The sequence below is a fragment of the Hemicordylus capensis genome, chromosome 4 (genome assembly GCF_027244095.1).
Source record: "Hemicordylus capensis ecotype Gifberg chromosome 4, rHemCap1.1.pri, whole genome shotgun sequence".
Taxonomy (NCBI): Eukaryota; Metazoa; Chordata; class Lepidosauria; order Squamata; family Cordylidae; genus Hemicordylus; species Hemicordylus capensis.
Window position 1 is genome coordinate 192,251,832 of NC_069660.1, and position 22,763 is coordinate 192,274,594.

General features: G+C 45.2%; 1 protein-coding gene across 19 annotated transcripts in view; it reads left to right on the plus strand.

Annotated features, from left to right (window-relative positions):
• LOC128324954 (uncharacterized) overlaps positions 1-22,763 on the plus strand; it is a 128,599-nt gene that overhangs the window by 80,264 nt on the left and 25,572 nt on the right. For 4 of the 19 annotated variants that reach the window (XR_008307182.1, XR_008307181.1, XR_008307185.1 and 1 more), the window contains one exon: positions 20,802-21,754. The exons of the other annotated variants lie outside the window; for them this stretch is intronic. The gene's annotated coding sequence lies outside the window, so the exon portion shown is untranslated. Of the gene's footprint in view, positions 1-20,801; positions 21,755-22,763 lie in introns of those variants that run through there. 19 annotated transcript variants of the gene reach the window in all.

A 22,763-nucleotide genomic window follows, 5' to 3' on the forward strand; every position in this document is an offset into this window, starting at 1 on the left:
TTACGTGTCTTTAAGGTTTTCCCCATTAGATATAATGAAGGGTGTATCGCTTCACGTCGGGGGGGGGGGGGAGGAGTGGCCTAGAGTGCTGTGGGGTTGGTGGTAGTGCCGGTTAGGGGCAGGGAAGCTACCTGAATTTTTTCAAAGGATTTGGGCAGAGAGCTGATTTTTGGTTAATTGTTGAAGTTTATGCGTCTTTAAGGTTTTTCCTCATAAGAAGTTATAATGGAGCTTTCAGCAGCCCCATAAGTGCACTTGGGGGGTGCTGGGGTGGCCCAGAGCGAGTGGTGGTGTAGTGCACATAGGGTGCCAACCACCCCCATGGGTTTCTAACCCACGGAGTACAGGGTTCTCTTGTTTCTGAGGTATTGAGTGTGGATTCTATGATAGCATATTAGTGTGGATTCATGGTGTCATTGAAAATCTCATTTGCTATCATAGAATCCACACTCAATACCTCAGAAACAAGAGAACCCTGTACCCCATGGGTTAGAAACCCATGGGGGTGGTTGGCACCCTATGTGCACTACACCACCACTCGCTCTGGGCCACCCCAGCACCCCCCAAGTGCAGTTATGGGGCTGCTGAAAGCTCCATGTATGCCCTATGAGGAAAAACCTTAAAGACCCATAAACTTTAACAACTGCTTTGGGGTTTGGGTGACAGGTACCCCTGGGTGCCAGCTACCATCCTACCAATTTTCAGGGTCCTAACCGGTTTGAAACAAACCACCCCCGGTTCAGTTCGGATCCGAACTGAACCGGGGGTGGTTTGGTTTGGATCCGAACTGCTGAACCGGAACCAGTTCAGATCCGAACCAGTTTGCACATTCCTAGTGATTTGGAGCCTTCCCCACAACTACACACACACCCCACAAGACAGCGGGAGCTGTGAGGCAACAGACTTGATCCTCAATGTCCAGGGGAAAGAAAAATGCCCCTGCCATATAGGATTGTGGTTTCTGAGCAATGATTATACTTCCTCCACCCTGCCAGCATGAGCAGGATCAGAGAATCTCAGTATGTTTTTGTGCTCTTCCTTTGGATGCTGCTGCTGTTTACAGAATGGCTGAGAAGAGAGTGGTTATATTGTTATAAGCTCTGGCAGTTTATGGCAATGAATAGATGCGGCGGGCTGACTAGATTATGTCTGATATCTTTTTCAGTTCCTTTACTAGAATGTGTTATTTTTTCACATTTTCCCCTACAAATCTTTTTTTCAGGAATGAGAAGATAGCAATAGAATTCTGTTTCTCAAAGTGGTGCTCTGTGAGGGAGAGAAGAATGAAGGTTAAGGAGGAAGTTTTTAAAACACTAAACTAAGTCAGACAATCAAATGAAGTATAGCTGGATTTTCTGATAGAGCTTTTTGTTGAGATTAAAATTGAGCAAGCTGCCACTCTGGGCCCCAATATAAAATAATCTACTATCTGCATGCAACCATACTGTTGGAAATATTAAAAAGCTTAAGTGATTCGTTTCAGCAATATTGGAATACAGATGGCTAAGACAACGGCCAAAATCACATATGCATTTTCAAGTGCTGTAATCGTCACTCTGGAATTTTCACGGCTTCCGTTTATTTACATTACCACCATTAAGTTATGTTTTGTCTGCTGCAGATGGCACCACACCCCCTTCAGCAAATGCTAGAGAAGACTTTGCCTCCTGCCTGTCCCCAAGGCACAGGTGCACCTAGGTAACTCTGGAGCCTGGACGTAAAGGCCTGTGGAGCCCACCGACCCCCGACTGCAAGTTAAGCAGCATCCCCCTACATACACACATACACTGTGACACACACAGTATTTTTTAACATATGGGTTCTTGAGGGAACAAACAGCAACCGAACTCACAATAATGTAAGAATATAAAACAGGTGTATTTATGCAAATATACGTTAGCAGAAACATTTCAACATGCAACATAACATATTCCCATCCCACATATTTCTGTCCCCTCTTCCCCCGCCCCGCCCGGCATAGGTCACGGTCACACTCAGCTGTGTGGTGCGGTGGTACGGTGCGGCAGCCACACCAACCAGGACAGGATTTGGGGAGGCAGTGGGTGGGGAGGCTGTGGAATTTGGCCCAGAAGTCCAGTGGTAAGAGTGCCTTTGCCCCAAGACCAGCCCACACGCCCTAGAATCAGGCAAATGAACCACTGAAAACTGGGTTCAGATAGTTCCTGATTCATCAGTATTTTAAAACTCTCTAGTTCAGCTCCAGTTCAGGTACTGTCTTACATTATGCACAATCATAATTGAGACCCAGCGTGGTGTAGTGGTTAGAGTGGTTAGAGTGCTGGACTGGGACCAGGGAGACCCGAGTTCAAATCCCCATTCAGCCATGATACTAGCTGGGTGACTCTGTCTGGGCAGTCACTTCTCTCTCAGCCTAACCTACTTCACAGGATTGTTGTGAGGAGAGACTCAAGTATGTAGTACACCGCTCTGTGCTCCTTGGAGGAAAAGCGAGATATAAATGTAAAACTAATAACATCACATCTCCATAATGCTCTGCCCCAGGGCTGCCATGGACTCATATGGAGTCCCCAACACTGTTCAGAGCCAGCCATTGTGCAAGGCAAGCAGCACTACCACAGTGTTCCCCATTGCAACAAATGGGGGAAACTGCAATAGTGCCCCTTGCCCAACCACGTGTTCTGAACAGCATCAGGGCTACTTACAAGCCAGCTGCAGCCCCGAGGTGGAGTGTTGGGGAGACGTAATGCTGTGCATCATGTAAGCCACCAGCTTTGAAAAATAGTTTGGTAACTAGTTTAGAGACACTTTGAGCTGGCTCTGAACCTCTAAGGCAGGGAGAGTAGCTCTGGGCCACACTGCCCAATGCAGTGTGGGCTCATCTCCCTTCCAAACGGGGCTGCGCGGCCCTGTTTGGGAGGGAGACCACGCCCCTGCATCTGATGTCAGAGGCGGGGACATGGCTAGCCAGACCCCTGCATCTGACGTCAGATGCAGGGGCCGGGGCCATGTGGCCGCAGCAGTGGCACATGGGCCACCGCCAGCCTCCCTACGCTCCTGTATCATTATAAAAAGAGCAAAACAACAGCAGATTGTCAAGGTCTGGCCAGCCGCTAAGGAAGTTCACAAAGCAAGCAGAGCTGCTGAACTCGGATACGGCTTGGCTGAACGCTGTCGGCAAGGATGATTTACGAACATTGATTCTCAGCAATGAGTAGGAGGCTGGAGATGTTATTTATAGAGCACACCGAGAGCTCCCAGCTGGTAGGAATTCATGGCTTATCAGCCTTCAGCAAAAGGCGTTTGCTCCTCTTAACAGCCTCTAATTGCGTTCTGCGTCTCATGATTCTGCGCTGTTGGAGAGTCATTGGTGTTTCACTAGATAGCTCTCCTTCGCATTGGTCCCCCACGCCTTCTGCTGACTCAGGTTGCAGTGCCTGCTCTAAATCATTAGTTGGATCTACCACAGCCGTCTCATGAACACTGACAGCCAGGCTCTACCCCTCAGACATTCCTGAATCGGCTGGGAAGTTGACAGCTTCCCCTTCCTCCTCGTTGTTGGAGCTCGAGGGCATGACACAGATGGTGGACAGATTCAACCTCACCTGAGCCACAAGGGCAAATCCGACTGGCCAAAGGAGTTTTCAAAAACCTTCCAGATAGAACTGCTGATGATATGGCATCGTATCTTGCTCTGAGAAACACCCTGTGAAGGTTCGGTAGAGAAAGTGACATTAGGTAGCTAGCAGGTCCCTGGCTAAAGTCACCTAGGTGCCCTCTTATGGTCTCCGAAATGGAGCTTAAATCATTCTGGTGTTCAGTGTCCAAGATCCTCTGTATGAGGATCTCCTTGGCTGGATTGTAATCTAATAATGACAAATATTCAGTAGAAAAGCCAAATGATGGCAATTTGCCCTATAGTACTTGTGTCCAGGTGGACTGAAATCTATCAGCCTGCACAAGGGGGATGAATTGCTAACATATTGAACTATATTAAATTCAGACAAAGTAAATAACCATTGCATCATGAAAATGCAAACCTAATAGATAAAATGTAGTGATCTTATTCTGGGAAGACAGGCTCTTCAGCTAGAAGCCAGAGGGGAAAGCCTTAAGCCCAGCCACCCAGGGAGGTGTTCAGCAAAGTAGCAAAGGGATTATGTTATGCATCAAAGTTTAAACTGCAAATGCCCCTTGCACATGCATGCGTGTATGCACACACACGCACACACTTTCAAACTGAGCTTCCTTTCCTCTCCTACTCAATCTCAAAGCCTTCCTTCCTTTTTTTAAATATCGTCTCCCTTACTCCAACTCCTCGGGGTTCTATATTTTATTTCAAGTAGCTGGATTTTTTGGCAAAGAAAAAGAAAAGAAAAAGAAAAGTACTTGCCCTGTAGCTGAATGGCAGCAAGGAAAGAGTGAAGTGCCAAAGGAACACACAAAGCTTCCAGCCTCAGTTTAACTCTCATCTGGAGTCATGATTCTTGACACATGAGTAGGACTTCCTGCTCCTGAGTTACATTGGAAGCCTCTCAACTTTTTCAGGCCACTAAACCAACAATCACTGAATATTTCACTCCAGGGGAGTGCAGCGGTAACCGCCACATCCCAAGCCTAGTGCCCTGTGCCATGCACGTTACTGAGAATGTAAGCTGTTAGCAAAGAAAAATGAACATTTCAAACAGCACACTAATGAGAATCCATACTTCAGCATCTCAGTTCTCAGCATTTCATCTGAAAGGACACACTGTGACTGACCTAAAGGCCATCTGGAAGCTTGTCAAGTGCATTCTACTGGTTGGTCATCCACAATCATAACATCTTTTGCTTGGTTTCTTGTCAGCTGTCCCGGGCACAAACTTCCTGGGTACAAACAATACCAATGTTTTCTGTCCATCCAAACCAAACACAGATGACAGTGCTTCCCTTTGTGAATGTGGTTGCATATCTGGGGGTATGTCTGGCTTGTTGTGTCTCATAGTGCCTACACAGGACAGTCCTTTGCTCAGGAGAGCCTCTGTCAAACTGGAAAAAATGTTTTCCCTCACCAAAAATCTCTGAGGGCAGTTCCAGATGAACATTGTCCTGTGCACGCGAGAACATCAGGTCTGTGGCATGAACACACCCACCCTGATGTCACTGGTGGATGTACCAATGCACTCTTGGTACATCATTTAATTGTGGGTGAGGGATGTTTCAACAAGGTTTTGGAGTGCATGAGGAGGGGCAGTTCACTGGAAGCATTGTTCCAAGTATTGTTCCATGACTGCACACATTGCTGCACAAGTGGCAGGGGCCTACCTGTCTGTGTTGCAGTCCTCCAACTTGCTTTCCAAGGTAAATGTTCCCTGTCAGTGAGTAGGATGTTTTTGCATCACAGCACCACCATATTTTCAAACCATACTTCTTTGGCTTGCTTGGCATGTTTTGCCAGAAGGTACAGCACTTTGGAAACCTAACAGCTGCTCATCAACTGCTGGTCAGATCCAGCAATGTAGCTGTGCTGTAGCTTCTGCACAAACAAGGTTCAAATTATCTAATGGTTGCCAGCTTGTCAATCACTCCTCTCTCCTGTCATGTGGCTTCGTCATTGAATCTTAAATTACTTGAGATGTTCTCAAATCATCTCTGCTGCACTGTAGCACAAAAATAAGAAGGCCACAAATATACTGCCCACAGACTCAACTGTGCTTCATGATTGGTATGCCAGGACTAGCAGGCCAAGATATGCTTTCAGTTCTGTTAGGTCAAGGTGCATCCATTGGAACACAGGAAGAGGCTGGCTACTGAGTCAGACCATTGGTCCATCTAGAGCTACATTGCCTACTTTGGCTGGCAGTGGCTTTCCAGGTGTTCAGGCAGTATTTTGATTCCTCCCTCAGGGTTCATGATTGTAGGGGAGGACGTTGCTTCAATCACTGCCTCCTCCTGCTGCACTCTTGGTCTGGCCTCTCACCAGAGGATCCAGACCCCACCTCAGCACTGTGCAGTGGGCAAGTGATAGACTGGTTGTAGACCACCTTTTGCCATTTTTGCTTGTTGTATAACCCATATCTAGCATTGCCTTAGACTGGCTTGGGGACACTATCATCAGGCGAAACAAAATTGAAGTTTCAAAAAAGAAACAGGGTGTTTTCCCCCATTCTAAATGGCTTAACATGGGAATGGGATAGAAACCACTCCACCATAGAAAGCCTATTCATTTCTGGAGTGTTTTTTCTCCCAATTGACTCATAATGGGAATGGGATAGAAACCACCCCACCATAGAAAGCCCGTTCAATTGGGGGTAATTTTCTACCCGGTATCATATTTTATTAATAACATAAATATCATAAATGGTGAAGAGCCGTATTTGTGGATATATTGTGTACTAGAGGGCAGGTGAATGTTTGTCAACAAGGGCCTAGCAGGGAGTGCAGTGGTTTACTTGTTTATGCAGCTGTGGGTGGAAAACTACCCCCAAATCTGGATGAGGGTTAAGAACCCAGCAAGACTTTGTTGCTGAACAGCAGCCTGTGAGTATGAGTGAACAGCCTCTTACTGAGCACCAGGAGAAGAGGCTACCAGATCTAGACCCTGCTTAACTATTTATTTTGCTCCATCTCCCCTTCCTTTCAAATGACTTGCTGGGGAAGGCTGTTTCTCCATAAACAATGAGTAGAAGAAAGCCCTCAGGACCCCTCAAAAGAATCTCCTGAATGCTTGCTTGCTTGCTTGCTTGATCATTGAACTAGCTACTACTTTTTGTTTTTAGCAGTTTAGTTCGGGTTTGTATTTAAGGCAACCAAGATATTTGGCTTCATTGAAAAATCTCTCTCTGAATCTGTGTTTGGATCTGGGTGGAGTTCATCTGCCTGCCTGGAGCTAGTCTAGGATGCAAACTCATGAGAATATAGTAGGTGAGAGTCTTCAAACATCAGCCCCAATACCTGTGGACTAGTATGTTACCTTAACTACATTTAAAATATCCTAAGAATGTCCATGAACCAGTATTATATGGAACATAGGAACATAGGAAGCCACTATATACTGGTCCATCTAGCTCAATATTGTCTACCCAGACTGGCCAGTATTGTCTAACCAGACTGGCAGTAGTTTTTCCAAGGTTGCAGGAAGGAATCTCTCTCAGTCCTATTTTCTGCTCTTCCTAGAGTGGCTCCATCCCCCAAGGGAAATATTGTACATTGCTCACATATCAAGTCTCTCATTCATATGCAACCAGGGTGGACCCTGCTTAGCAAAGGGGACAAGCTCTCCTCTGTGTTGTCATCTCCTATGTGTTGACATCTACTAGGGTACTAGGATGTACCCTATGATGTACCCTAGTGGTAACCTTGTATGCAGGTCCCATGTTCCCAATTCTTAATGTACTCATACTGACAAAACACAAAGTAACTGAATGCATAAGAGGCTGACAGTATGTGATGTGCAAACATAGCCATGGAACCTTCTTCTTTTAAAGGAAAGTGTCTTGGGTGTCACGGAAGCATGAGGGGCAATGGGACATAATTAAGGTCGTTCTTAGGACCAGGTGGGCAAGGCAGTGGGTGGGGCAGGGAGAAGGCTTACTTTACTCACCTTCCCTCCAGACAACCAAGTTCTGCTGTTGGGAGCGCAAACCGCACTCCCAAATGAGCAGCACATCATTCCTGCCAAGATGAGCTTTGGAGGCTGGGACGATGTGTCCTGGCTAGGGGTGTGCACAAAACTGGGTTGTCCAGTTAGGTTCAAGTCTGGACCAGACTCAAACCGGACTGGGCATGTTTGGTTTCATGCACCCCAACCCACACCCCCCATTTGGTTCAGGTCTGGAGGTTTCGCAATTTTAAAAACTTTTTTAAAAAGAAAAAGAACTGACTGCCACTGCTCCGGGGGCTTCTCCCAGGCTGCAGGGAGGTCCCCCCCCCAGCCTCTGTTTATAGCCAAATTGCCCAGTTTAGATGGTCTTTGGCCCGTTCTGGGCCTGCCTTCCATCATGGTAGCCTCTTTGGAGGCTGCCACCCATGCCCAGTGGGCCTCTGTGTGTCCCGGCTATTCAGAGGCCCATTTGGCATGCATGGTGGCCTCCAAAATAGCCACCCCCATGGAGGACAGGCCTGGAATGGGCCGAAGGCCAGCCAAACTGGGTGATTTGGCTATTAACAGAGGGCAATGGGGGGAGGGGGAACCTCCGGAGACCCCCCTGCAATGGGGGTCACCCATCAGTGCTTCAGTGCTGGCTGCAAGCAGCCGGCTCTGACACACGATAGAGTAAATGAAGCTAAGAACACTCACTCCTTTACATTTTAGAGGCGGGCTGGCTCCCTCAGTGGTTTTTCTGCCAAGGCACTGCCGGGCGCCGGTCAGCAACCAGGGGTTCCTACAAGCAACGTAGCCTGGGCTTTGCTGCCCTAACCTGGCCTTGGCTGCTCATGAGAACAGCCTCATACAGTTTTAATCCATTAAGGTGTGAGCAGCTGGGGAGTGACTTGAAGTAGAAAAACTGTGGGTGGTCCCTTCCCTCCTGCTGCCTCTCCACGTCAAACTCCACCTTCCTCAAGCTACTTTTCTATAAGAAGAAAGCTGTCAGAGCTATTTGTGCATTATGCACACCACATTTGTACATCATGTGCCATTAGTCCCTAAAGATACAAGGAAATCCTCAGACATCGTAGTGTTGTAATGAATGTCTATATTAAAGCCAGTTAAATCCTCTGAATTCTTTACCTATCCCTGCACTATTTTAAAGAATAACTGTTCTTTTGATAGCCACATTAACATATGGCTCTGTTGTTGTTTTTTAAAGTGGGTTTTTTTAAAAAAAATACAGCAGCTTAGTATTGGAGATTGATCTTTAAAGGGAATAAAAGTGAAGATCTGAAATGTAGGGAGGTCCCGTCCCTCCCACCCACTCCTGCCGCTGCTGCCCACCCGCATCTTTACTTGTAATCCGGTGTTAATCCATTTTGTATTTACTGTAGTTTTGAATTTGAATTTGAAACTCACAAAACGGTGGAGGAGAGAGAAATATTTGATAAGCAAATGAAAAATCCCCTGTATTTAAAGCCCCAGAGCTGTCTCTTGAAAGAATTTTGCAATCTGCAAAAGAAAGGATCAGCTCCAGGAGCTAATCTCTTCCTGCCTGGATTCTGTCATGACCTTGATTCTCTCCCACATCTTCCCCTTCTCTATTTTGAACTTGCTGCTTTTCTGCATCCCACTCCCATCTCAAGGCAAGCCTCTTCAACATCAACCTGCGCTTTTGATAAATCCCACGCTGAGATCACTCAGGCAAAGAAGGGGTTTTACTTGGCTATCAGCAAGATGCACCAAGATGACAACTCAATTGATTTGTGTGTGTGTGCGTGTTCTTGCACACATTATGAAACCATAATGATTTTAGTCATCACATACTGTTACTATACATGTAATGTGGGGCATTATTTAAGCTGATAACAGATCAGAAGCGGGTACTGACCTGGCTGGTTTGCAATAGCAGCTAACATTCAAGGTTTTACCGGGGGGTGGGGGGAGAGATCACTCAAAATAATATTTTGCCTCATAGCACCTTTGACAAAGGCTGTTTAGATAGAGTTCAGTTAGAGGCAAAAAATCTATTTTTTACTTTGGCAGTACAAATTTTGGTTGGTGAAATGTGTTTTTAAAAAAACAATGCTAAAAGAGGCACTAGATGTGGTCAGATCCCTTCCAACCAGCATGTTAAACTGGAACAGTTATGCTCGACCAAGGGTACCTCAGCTAACTATCAGATAGCCTGTTATGCCTTTGAACGTTGGCTGAACATTTTCTTCCCAGCTGAAATGTCAGCATTTGCCTTTTATAACTCTGTGAAACCATTAGATATCATAGCACCTTCAAACCGATTTAATCCTCACAACAATCCTGAGAGATAGGTGAGGCTGGTGACTGGCCCAAGGTTACCACCTGAGCAAGGCCCATGTCTGGCTGAAAGTTGAAACTGGGAGGTCATTCACACTATCAAAAACTGTGTTCTGCACAGCTGTGCTCTAAAAGCTGTGTGTGCTCCCAATGACTGGTTGTCTGGAAGCAAGGCAGGAGGAAAACCTGGGTAGAAGTGATCGTGTGGAAGCAAGGTAGGAGGACCCCTTACCTTGCTTCCACACAATCACTTATACCCAGGTTTTCCTCTTAACTTGCTTCCACACAACCAAACATTGGGCGCACACAGCTCCCAAACCCAGGTAGAACACAGTTTTTGATTGTGTGAATGACCACCAAGTGTATCAAGTCTGCAATCAACAAAACTCTATAAACAAGAACTAGGAATGGCTGGATGCAGTTCAGAAAATTATAGAGAATAACCTGCCTGGTCATGGTGGGCCAAACATATTTGGCACTTTTGCCAAATTATCAGCCGTTCTGGGGTGTTCGATGGCATCAGAAACCCCATTACTTTTGTGGAAGGACCAACAAAAGTTTTACAAATTTTGGGGTGGGCGGGTATGTTGGAAGTTCAGGACTTTGCGCTGTCTCTTGTCTCAAAGACAGTGGAGGACAGACTAGTGAGTCAGAGGGCTAGAGGGTCAAGACATTGGTCATCTCTTCTCTACTGCTCTGATACGATCCCTTTGGAATGTAGATTGCTACTCTTAGGGACTAACTTCCTTCCTCCCTTCTCTTCCTGTCCCTTCTACCTTGCAACATGCAAGCAAGCTCCTCTCCCTGCACCATGTGTGCAGAGAAGATGCAGAATCCATCTGCATCCAGCTAACTAGCTAGATTAGAGATCCTAACTCCTATCTAGAATGGAGTTCTCTAATAAATGCCTTATATATTGATTTGAAACTGTGAACTGGCTCCAAGTTACTTTACTCTCAGCACACATGCATGCCTAACTAAATTCCGCTGTGTTGTGCCTCTGTGCACTCTGCTATAATGAAAAAGGGTTTCTCTTACCACAGAGAATTCCCAACAGGGTAGGGGTTACTGAAACTGGCAGCGGCAATTCCATAGGCAGCACTTTTCTTCCTTAAGAATGAAAAGGCTGCCAGCTTTAAGGGCAGCACTAGAAGAGCCACTGGGTTTCCCTACAGCTCACTCTATTTCCCTTTATGAAATGCAGCAGGAAATGTTGCAGCAGCAGAAGCAGCAGCATAATTCCCCATTGCATATCTGTGGGGAATACTGTCATCCCTGTGTATTTGCACGGGTGGCTGCCATTATTTCCCCCCAAGAATGTATCAGGGAATTACACAGCATTATGACATGGCATCATTGCTCAGGTATTCCATACTTGTATTCCATAAAAGCAAAAGTCCCCACTCCCCCTCCTCAAAGGCTAGAATGCATCAAGGCATCACGTGATTGTTAGGCAGAAGTCTGTAGCAATCCTAACTTCTACTTGGTATAATGTTAAAGCATTACAAACCAATTCTCAGCTATATAGACTAGTATTTTTATTCTAATATATGGAAGCAAAAAGACCTTTTAAAACATGTGATATGCCACCAAAGTAAATTAAAAACATAGAACATAATATACCCTATTCAGTGACAGCAGATAGGGAGGCTATTCCCATGAGCAGCAAAAATCGGGCTAGGAGAGCCTAGCCCGATTTTTGCTGCTAGTGTAAACCACCAAGCTCACAGGCGAGCCCAGTAGCTTACAAGTGGCTAGCCCACTTAGGTAGCCCGCCCCTTAAACTGGGTTTGCGGAGTGAGCGCTCCGCAAACCCGGTTTTGAAAATCGTGAGTAGCGGCGGCGCAGCTCTGTGCTGTGGCTACTCACGAGTAGACGCCCGACTGGGAGGCTGAAAAGCAGCCTCCCAGTTCGGGGGTCTCTCCAGCATGACCTGCGCGCTTGCGCAGGACATGCTGGAGCTTCCGGGGGCCACGTGGCCCCCGAACTCCCCAGCCCTGGCCAGCTCAGTGATGGAGCCGGCAGTCGTGTAGGTGGCCACTACGGCTGCCCAGAGCAGACTGTCTGCTTGTCTGTGGGGAGAGTGGGCTAAGCCCGCTCTCCCCACAAACCCCCTAGTGAAGAGCCTATATATATATATATATATATATATATATATATATATATATATACACACACACACACACACACACACACACACACACACACACACACATTATTACAGCACAACAACTCAATTTGATATATCACGTGACTGTATTTTTCACCTTCCCTGGCCTCCTTGAAACCATAAAATTGAGTTCTCTATAGGAATACCACATATCTTTCTGATATCTCAGTTTTCAAGGAAACCACTAACATACAGATCATGCCAAACAGGTGAGCTAAACCAAGTTAAGCCACCCAACCAATAAACATGTTTTATGTGTTTGTACATAAATTACAAAAGCAATAATATATTTTCACATATATACCCCATGGGTTATACAGGTTTTTTTGTTTTTTTGTTTCCCTGGGTATGGGAGTGCAGAGATCTAAGTAGGTAAGGGCTATTCATTTCCCCCCACAGCCTTGTTTGCTCAGTCCTTCATCCAGTCTCTAATCCTAACCCTGCACCTTCCTCCACCTCCTGAGTGAGCCATGGTGCTTTGGAAAGTTGTTCCATTCCACTCAGTTCTGGGTTTTACACAGATGCTGTCCAGTGTGATTTAAACACAGGGTTAAATCAAGAGAGTGTATCTTCCTAGAGAGGCATCCAGGAGGACTGTATTATGGAAGGCAATCCCTTTGTTCACACTCACACCTTTGAGGGACACTTGCCTTTGATCAGCAGCTCTCTCTGGGATCTAGGGAGTCCCATCCAAAATGGGAAGACAAGTCTACACTGGAGGGTTGGTGGAAAAAGCAAAGCATTGAAGGGCTAAGTGGGTGGAAAGAAGCCCCCAGATAGAGAGAGGTCCAGTGTGCAGAATACACAGGTGTGGGAGATATATATATATCTCCATTTTGTGTGGGTAATACTAGCTTGCAGATTATATCCATATCTGGGGTATCTACGTGAAAATGTGGTAATACAAATCCAACAACTGCCCAATATATCCCTGCTACCTGAGCAAAGACTAGAGGCACTTTTTCAAGTGGTGACTCTTTTATGTTTAGCAGGGGGAGAGCAACTGCCCCACTGTGATGCAGCAAAGCATATCTCTAGTGCCTGTTTGCTGGTGCCGCTCTTGTGTTTCCTTTTAAATTGTAAGCTCTGTTGAGGCAGGAAGGCAGCCATCTTTTCATTTCATTGAATCAGTTAAGGGAGCCATTTTTTTTTCATTTTATTTCATTTCATTTGCTGTGTAAACTGCTTTGAGAACATTTTGTTGAAAAGCATTATTATTTTAATAATTAATTTCTTATTTGATATCAACTGGATTTGCACAAGGAAAGCCTACTAGTAATTAAAAATAAACAGTATTTATTTATTGGTTTCAGAAGTAGTGATGATTTCCAAATTCTGGAAGAAAAAAGTCAAACTCATCTCATTTCGGAGTTCATATACTTTCCCCCAGCTAAACACTATAGGCTGTATGTTTCTAAATGTGGTCCATTTAGAGTGATGTCCTTTCCACTGTTGTTGGAGTTCTTGAATATCGCTGCGGAAAGCCACACATCCAAGTAAAGGTGGCTTGCCTTTGTATGGCTTCTGTTCTTCATTTCTTCTCTCAACATTTTTATTAAAACAATGACTTCACATAAAGGAGAGACAAATAGGCATTTGAACAGATGGGTTTAATAACGATTCTCTAATATATCTGCCACAAACAGTTATGCATTGGCAGTAAAATGGCACCAGGATATGACTTAGAATAAAGAACTTCCAAATGGTTTGTGCTCTTGGTGAAGAAGTGCTAGATTAAAAGATAACTGTTATAATGCTGATCTGTATGTGCAACATAGATCAATAGAATTCAAACAGCAGAGCTTCCCTAGTACATATCAGAAAAAGCCTACTTTCCTTCTAGACTGAAATGCAGATAGTGCCGTTTATTTATATTTTAAAAGCAAAATACACATAGTGCAGAGTTTTTGATATAATTATACTCCCAGTTGTGGCAGAATATATCTTGCTCTATCTTCCACAACACACTTTTAAAGATATGATCTTTGTCAAAGCTTGCCAAAAGAGTGATTGATGTATTTCATTTTCATAGGTGATTAAACATGTTAGGGAGGATGGTAGCTACAAATAGGGGCATTGTTAAAGGTAAAGTGTGCCATCGAGTTGGTGTCGACTCCTGGCGCCCACAGAGCCCTGTGGTTGTCTTTGGAGGAATATAGGAGGGGTTTACCATTGCCATCTCCAGCGCAGTATGAGATGATGCCTTTCAGCATCTTCCTATATCGCTGCTGCCTGATATAGGTGTTTCCCATAGTTTGGGAAACATATGAGTGGGGATTCAAACCGGAAACCTCTGGCTTGCTAGTCAAGTTATTTCCCCACTGCACCATTAGGGGCATTGTTAGGTACTTATCAAATCAGGGCCCAGGTCCACAGGGCCTGGTTCAGGTCCACAGTCCCCCCGCCCACCCGCATTTTGATGATTTAGCTCCATCATGGTCCCCTGAGTAATAATTAGGGTTTTTTTTAAAGTAAGTTCATTAACCATTTTAATAAACAATATTAACCAAAAATCACCTGATATCCATCCTTTTATGGATAAAAGATCATGTTTATTATATTCTATGGCCACCTTAGCACATAACAGCACACCACAGTTTGATGAACCTGAGGTCAAATCCTGGCTTGTATAACAGAGACCTGGCTGGGGGAGGCTAGTGGTCCTATGTGGGTCCAACCTCTTCCCTCAGGGTACTCTGTTGCTGAGCAGGTTAGAGGAAGTGGGCAGGGAGGGGTGAAGTGGCTGTGGTCCATAAGAGATGTGGTCCATCTCCCTTACCAAGATCCCTGTGAGAGAATTGACTTATATTGAGTGTCCTTAGGTTGGGGACTCAGGATAGATTGGGGATTCTGTTAATGTACCGTCCATTCGGCTGCCTTACAGAATCCCTAATTGAGCTGATGGAGCTGGTCTCTGAGTTGGTATTGGAGTCATCCAGGCTTTTGTTGCTGGGTGATTTCAATGTTCACTTTGGGGCTGGCTTGTCTGATGCTGCTCAGTAGTTCATAGCAGCCATGACAACTATGGCCTATCCCAATTAGTTCTAGGACTTATGCATGTTGCTGGATTTGGTCTTTTTTTCAGATCAGGGAGTGTTCCGTGGGTGAGATCTCCTGTAGTCGCTCCATTGTCATGGATGGACCACTTCATAGTTAAGGTTATTTTCAAAGTCATGTATTACCCCTGCAGGAGTGGAGAACCTATTAGAATGGTCCACCCAAGAAGGCTGTTGGATCCAGCAGGATTCCAAAGGGCCTTGATTCTGTCGGTGAGTCTGTCGATGCCCTGGTAGATACATGGAACAAGGAATATACCAGGGCAGTAGACACGATCTCTCCTAAGAGTCCTTTCTGACCCACTTCAAAATTAACTCCATGATATACGGAAGGGCTACAGGAGTTGAAGCAGAAAGGTAGGTGACTGGAGTGCAATTGGAGGAAGATTCATCTTGGATTTGATAAGACACATCATAGAACCTATTTGAAGGCCTATGCTGCAGCAATACATGCAGCAAGGAAGCAATTTTATTTTGTACGTATTGCGCCTGCAAGTTCTGGTTCAGCAGACTGACTTTAGGGCGGGCTATGGGGCTGAAACAGTTTTGGTCAGCCTGATAGATGACCTTTGCCAGGGATTGACAGAGGGAGTGTGACTCTGCTGGTTCTTTTGGCTCTTGCAGTGGCTTTCAGTACCATCGACCATGGTATCCTTCTGGATTGCCTGAGGGATTTGGGGAGAGGAGCCACTGTTTTACAGTGGTTCTGCTCCTATATCCCAGTTAGATTTCAGATGATGGCACTTGGTGACAGTTTCTCTTCTAAATGGGAGCTACTGTATGAAGTCCTCAGGGCTCCATTCTGTCACCAATGTTTTTTAACATCTACATGAAACAACAGGGTGAAGTCATCAGGGGATATGATGCTGGGTGTTATCAATATGCTGATGACACTCAAATCTATTTCTCTTTGTCATCAATCTTGTGTTTTTTTAAGAATGTGAGCCCTTTGGGGACAGGGAGCCATCTTATTTATTTATTATTTCTCTGTGTAAACCACCCTGAGCCTTTTTTGGAAGGGCAGTATCAAAATTGAATTAATAATAATAATAATAATAATAATAATAATAATAATAATAAACATAAGGAAATGGAGTTAGCCCCTTAAATGCCTGCCTACAGGCAGTAATAGGCAGGATGAGGGATAGTAATTGGAAGCTGAATCCAAGCAAGATGGAGGTACTCATTGTTGGGGGCTGTAATCTGCAAGACGGGATAGTGTTCTGGACAAGGCTACACTCCCCTAGAAAGAACAGATTCATAGCTTGCTAGTGCTCTTGGACCCAGGTCTCCCCATGGTGCCTCAGGCTGAGGCTGTGACCAGGAGTGCTTTTTACCAGTTGTGATTGATTCAACAACTCTGCCCATTCTTTGAGGAGAATTATCAGTGGTACACCAGTTGGTAGCCTCCAGGTTGGACTACTGCAATGTGCTGTACAGGTATGTAGGGCTGCCTTCGTACATAGTTCAGATATTTCAATTAGTTCAAAATGTGGCAGCCAGATTAGTCTCTGTGGTATCCTGAAGAGACCACATTATGCCTGTTTTCAAAGAGTTGCACTAGTTGTTGACATGTTTCCGGGCAAAGTATAAAGTGATGGTTATGGCCTTTTGAGCCCTGAATGGCTTAGGTCCAGGTTACATGAGAGAGTGTCTTTCTCTAGAAGATCCCCACCGCTCATTAAGATCATCAGGAGAGGTCCATCTTTGGGTGCTACCAGTTCATCTGATGGCGAACTGTGGTTGGGCCTTCTCAGTTGTCACCCCTTGTGCAACATGTTCCCGGTGGATATGAGCAAATTATCTTAGGAACATAGGGAACATAGGAAGCTGCCATATACTGAGTCAGACCATTGGTCTATCGAGCTCAGTATTGTCTTCACAGACTGGCAGCAGCTTCTCCAAAGTTGCAGGCAGGAATCTCCCTCAGCCCGATCTTGGAGATGCCAGGAAGGGAACTTGGAACCTAGATGCTCTTCCCAGATTGGCTCCATCCCATAAGGGGAATATCTTACAGAGCTCACACTTCTAGTCTCCCTTTCATACACAATCAAGGTAGACCCTGCTTAGCTAAGGGGACAAGTCATACCTGCTACCTCAAGACCAGATTTCCTCTTCCTTCGAGGCCTTCCAGTGAGACTTAAAGACCCATCTTTTTATCCTGGCTTTTAATGGCATTGTGTTTTAACTTTAATTTTAATCTGGTTTAAATGTTGTTGTTGTTTTGTTTTATTATGTGTTTTTGGTTTTACTATAAGCTGGGTGGTATATAAATTGGGTGGTATATAAATTGGGTGGGTGGTATATAAATTGAATGAATGAATGAATGAAGTCCTAAAACCAGGAATCGTCCCACAGACAATCTTCCAATCCAGGGTGAGCGACCTCTGATTCAGGGTAGAGTAGCCTCTCCCTCTCCCTGCTCCACTGAGGCCGCATTCCAGCATGCTACATAGTGCTTGCATTGCCACACTGCTGCCATACTTCTCAATTGTAAATTGTAAATTGCACCACAGATGTTTGTTCTACTGTGGCCCACCAACCTCCAGTTCCACTAGAGGGGAACCCCTCCCTGCTGCTGATCCCAGCAAGCTCAATAGCCAGACCTCAGGCAAAGTCACAATCTCAAATGGAGTGTGCCAAGTGTGATCATGATTTTCAGAATGCTCTGCCAGCCCTTGGCATGAAAAGGGCATTTAAATCCCTGTAAATGCCATGCCATGCCATGGCAGCACTTCTTCTGACACCAATGGCACTGCCGCCCTCCAAAGAGCCATGCACCCAAACAGTCTCATGCAAGCGTGATTGGTTTGTGTGTGTGTGTGGGGGGGGGGCACTATTTCCCTGTAAATCAGGAAAGGGAAGGAAACATGAAGGCTTCCTAGGAGTATATGAGGGAGAGCAGAGAATACTGGAGGTGTCTGTCCCGCCATAACCTAGGATGCTATTGCAATGGATCACCCCATCAAAGCAGTCCATGCAGACCAAACCACACTCCTTCTCTGAAGAAGCAGGTTGTGACCTTGCCATATTGTCTCCCTGGTGTAGGCCAGCCAATGGGAAATGGATACTGGCTAGCTCTGTAAGGCCTGCCTCCTTAGGCAGTTCGGTTCGCTTAGCATCCACCTGGCATGCACCAGTCACCATTTGTTCCTGTCACCAACTGACACCATTATGCTTAAATGGCTTAAATGGCTGAAGTGAACTGGATAATTGTGATTGTACCAATTAAAAAGGTAGTCCACGGAGGGCTATATCACATGCTTTTTCTGAACATATAAATTGACTCTGAATTCAGTTTTGAATATTTAAATCTCTCAAGAATATCTGGACATTACTTGAAAAAATGTAGAGAATATTTAATACTCGCTGACCTGGTGCAGAGCATCTGTGCCCCTAGTTCTCCCTGTCTCTCCTCCCTCCCTTCAGCCCCAGTCTGTTCTCCCCCTCCCAGTCTGCTTTCCCTTCCCTCCCCACCCGGGGTACTACCTTTTTTGGCCTGGTGCTTTTATTCTTCGCCCACAGGCCTGGTGGAAGCTTTCCCTCTCTGGCAGCCGGTCCAGCAGCTGCGCTGCTTTCCCTCGCCACCTGCCCACCTGGTGGTGGCCCAGTAACCACTTTCCCTTGCTGCCGGCCAGCCAGCGGGCAGTTTCCCTCACTGCTGGCCAGCCCTGTGGCAGCGCTGCTTTCTCTCACCACCCACTTTCCCTCTCTGCCAGCTGGCCCAGTGATGGCACTGCTTTCCCTTGCCATCCACCCGCCCAGCGATGGCATTGCTTTCCCTCGCCACCCTCAGCCAGTGGTGGCAGGCCCGTGGCAATCTGTCAGCTGCTCGGTTGCAAGAGCTGCCACACATGGGTTTTGCCATGGGTATGCCTTAGATAATTATCTTTAAACTAAAATCAATGCCTATTGATGCAACTATGTTACTGTGATGTAACATATGTTATTGATTGATTGATTGCATTTTATATCCCATTCTTCCTCCAAGGAGCCCAGAGCCCATACTTAGGTTTCTCCTCAACAACCCTGTGAAGTAGGTTAGGCTGAGAGAGAAGTGACTGGCCCAGAGTCACCCAGCTAGTATCATGGCTGAATGGGGATTTGAACTCAGGTCTCCCCGGTCCTAGTCCAGCACTCTAACCACTACACCACACTGCCTCTGATTACACTGATCACACTACACTTAATGATTACACTGATGATTATATGTACAATATTTGCAGTTGAGTTCTGGAAATGGACCCCGATTCCCCCCCCCCGTCCCATCTGAATTCAGATGTTCAGGAAAGCTGTCCCTCTGCAATCAATAAATGAGACAGCAGTGAGATGGGGGAGCTGGCTGTGCCAGTTTCCTTCTTTATTGAAGGACAGCCCACACAGCCAATCATGCTAGAATTGAGGGAGGAGCTTCCTCCCTTAATACTGGTTCCAGGGCCAGCAGCTTGCAGTTCCAAATTTGGATGTACCACAGGCTGCCTGAAACCTCGGGTTGTGATGACCAAACTCACAATAACCCGAGGGTTCATATTTCAGTCCTGAGCCCTCCATTTTGTTGAAACACCTAACTGTGGTTCCCTGCATTTGGTTGTAACGTCCATGGAACTACAGGCCTATTCAACTGTGGTTCCACATTACGTGCAAATACAGCCACTCTTTTTGAAAAGAATTGAAAATAATGTTTTTTGGGGTGACAAATATTCATTTATAAGGATTCACTTATCTAGCAGGTGGACATTAATTTCTCCCCCTATCTGGTTACATCAAAAGATAACTAGAAATATCAGATTCTTTTTTTTAAGGGTTACAGTATACCCAGCTGATGTATAATATCATAAGGTAAGAATTATTCAAAGAGACAAACGATCATATAGATGGTATACACAAAGAGCCCATAGCACATATGTGTGCATGTTCAAATGTTCATGTTCCACCACAATACATACAAAGGGCACATTCCATTAAGTGTGTAAACCAGCCCTAAGTGGCCCAGCTAAAACTGATTTGTCAGTTGAGATACCTGTCTGCTTATTAATGGATTCATATCCAAAGGAATTATCCCTTTTATTGCTGCACAGTACAAAACTCAACATCAGCCAGTTTTCTAGTCTGTGTAAAGAAGCCCTAACCCATGCAGGTTTTGTTCCTGTGTGTTTAATGTAATCCCCTAAGCGATCTATTATGCAGTCTACCTCTGATTTTATTCATTCTGTAGGTTTCTGGCCTTTAGTCATTGTGTTCTACCTATCAGCATCAGCCAACAATGATCAGGAAATTTTGCATGTTGGAAAAACCCATGATTAGTCTCTCAAAACTAAAATATCTCATTTCCATCTTAGAAATACCAAATGTTTCACCACCTCAGTTAAAATGGTTTGATCACTAAGATATGGAAGTGTTGTAGCACCAGGATGAGATATGAATGGGAATAGAGCCCAGAAAATGTAAATTAAGGCTGTATGGAATTAATGGAAGCCCACCTAGTTATTTCCAGCTCCCCAGCAGCTTTACTGCAATGTGGCAGGGAGCCAATATATTCTGTTAAGGGACTGAGGATTCAGCATGCAAAATTTGACAATGTACATTAAGAATCCAACAGCTCATCTGGTTGCCATGATTCTCCTTTGAGACTTTTTTTTTAAAAAAATGCACTGTGGTGCAAGAAACAATGCAATGAAAGATATTTTCATTCTTGGTCTGCTTAATATTCCAGAGCAACAACAAAGCATGCTGTTTCAGGCAATGAAGAAAAAAGTCCAAAAGCATCTAGCTTCAGAGGCTCTTGGATGCACACCGAGGTGCCACACAGAGCTCTGCATGAGCAAGACCTTCCTCATACTCTTCTGTCATTAGGAAACACTCATGTGAGCTCACAAGGATGAGCTTTGTATGGAACATTCCTCAATACTGATGTCAGTGATGTATCTTCTGCTCCTTTAGGAGTGTCCCTAGTCCTGTAACCCTGACAGGACAATACTGACCCAATCAGCACAATACTAACTAAGATGCACCTTTTTGAAGTGATTATTCTCTTTATTGAGCAGGGGGAGATCAACTGGCCCTATCTAGCCCCAGAACAATATCTCTCCAGTGGATGTCACTGGTATGTATCCTATGTTTCCTTTTAGGAAACATAGACCTTTATGGACAGGGAACCATGGACAGGGAACCATGGACAGGCAGGCCCAGCCAGAGGTGATCCCTGCAGGGATTTTCCCCAAATGCAGGGAATTCTAGCTTCAAAAATCAGGGAAAAGGGAAAAAGGGAATCCCACCTAAAAAGTGGTGAAATGCAGGAAAATGCAGGGGAAAATTCAGGTGATGCAGGGAATTTTAGATAAAGTTTCTTTTCCTGTTATTCCTTTATCTGACTAGAGGAGATACATTTTCTCCTTTTGAGCAACTACATCTAGATGCAATATTGTTGCAGACTACTTTCACTTTGATTTCTAAACTTGTGAGGTGTGAGTAGGCATCATATGATTGCATGTTCATATTTACACTTGCTGCAGTACTTGCAATGTGAAAAAAGAACACTTAGACTCGCATGAACAAAAGTACATGTAAGCTAAAATTTCTTAGGATTATGTCCAGGAATGTGAAATTTTGTTGTGTATTCCTAAAATGCATACATATACTACTTTTTAAATAAACACATCTTATTATTTGAAATCGAGTGTATATTATTCTGCTAGTATGTGTGAGTATTTCCTATCTATTACATATATAATTTTTAATTCCTGCAGGGAATTTCAAAGGCAAATAGGGAATTTCTGGGCCTCTGGTAGGGAATTTCGGCTTCTGGTACGGAACAACACTGGCCCCAGCCAGGGATTATCAAGCAACCAAGTTCTATTTTTTACACATAAAGTTTGGGGAAGGGAGGCCCAGCCCCTTCCCCTTGGGAGTTTTCAGTCTATAGACTTAAACATGAGCAGGGCCAGTTGCCAGCATCAGCATTGCTCCAGTAAAGGAGCAATTCCTCATATGATATGAGGATGGATGCTGTCCCACAGCGGACCACGCTCACTTAGGAGAGTGCCAGTCTATGGGGACACCCCCTCACACTCATTTGAAGAATCATCAGAGGGGAGAGAGTTGCTGAGCAGAATCGCTAATAATGTGTGATGATAAAACAACCCTTTCTCCCATGGACCACTCTCTCACAAGAATATCAGGCCATTAGGGTTCTATATGGGTAGGATGCCTCCTTGTCTTAAGGAGGCAATTATTAGACCACTTCTGAAGAAGCCTACCTTGGATCCCTCAGAGCTGAGTAACTACAGGCCTGTCTCCAACCTTCCGTGGCTGGGCAAGGTAATTGAGAGGGTGGTGGCCTCCCAGCTCCAGACAGTCTTGGAGGAAACTCATTATCTAGACCCATTTCAAACTGGCTTCCAAGCTGGCTATGAGGGGAGACTGCCTTGGTCGGCATGATGGATGATCTTCAACTGGGAATTGACAGAGGAAGTATGACTCTGTTGGTCCTTTTGGACCTCTTGGCGACTTTCGATACTATCGACCATAGTATCCTTCTGGAGCATCTGAGGGGGTTGGGGGTGAGAGGTACTGCTCTGCAGTGGTTACGCTCCTATCTCTCGGGCAGGTTCTAGATGGTGTCCCTTGGAGACGGTTGTTCTTCAAAATCTGAACTTTTGTATGGTGTCCCTCAGGG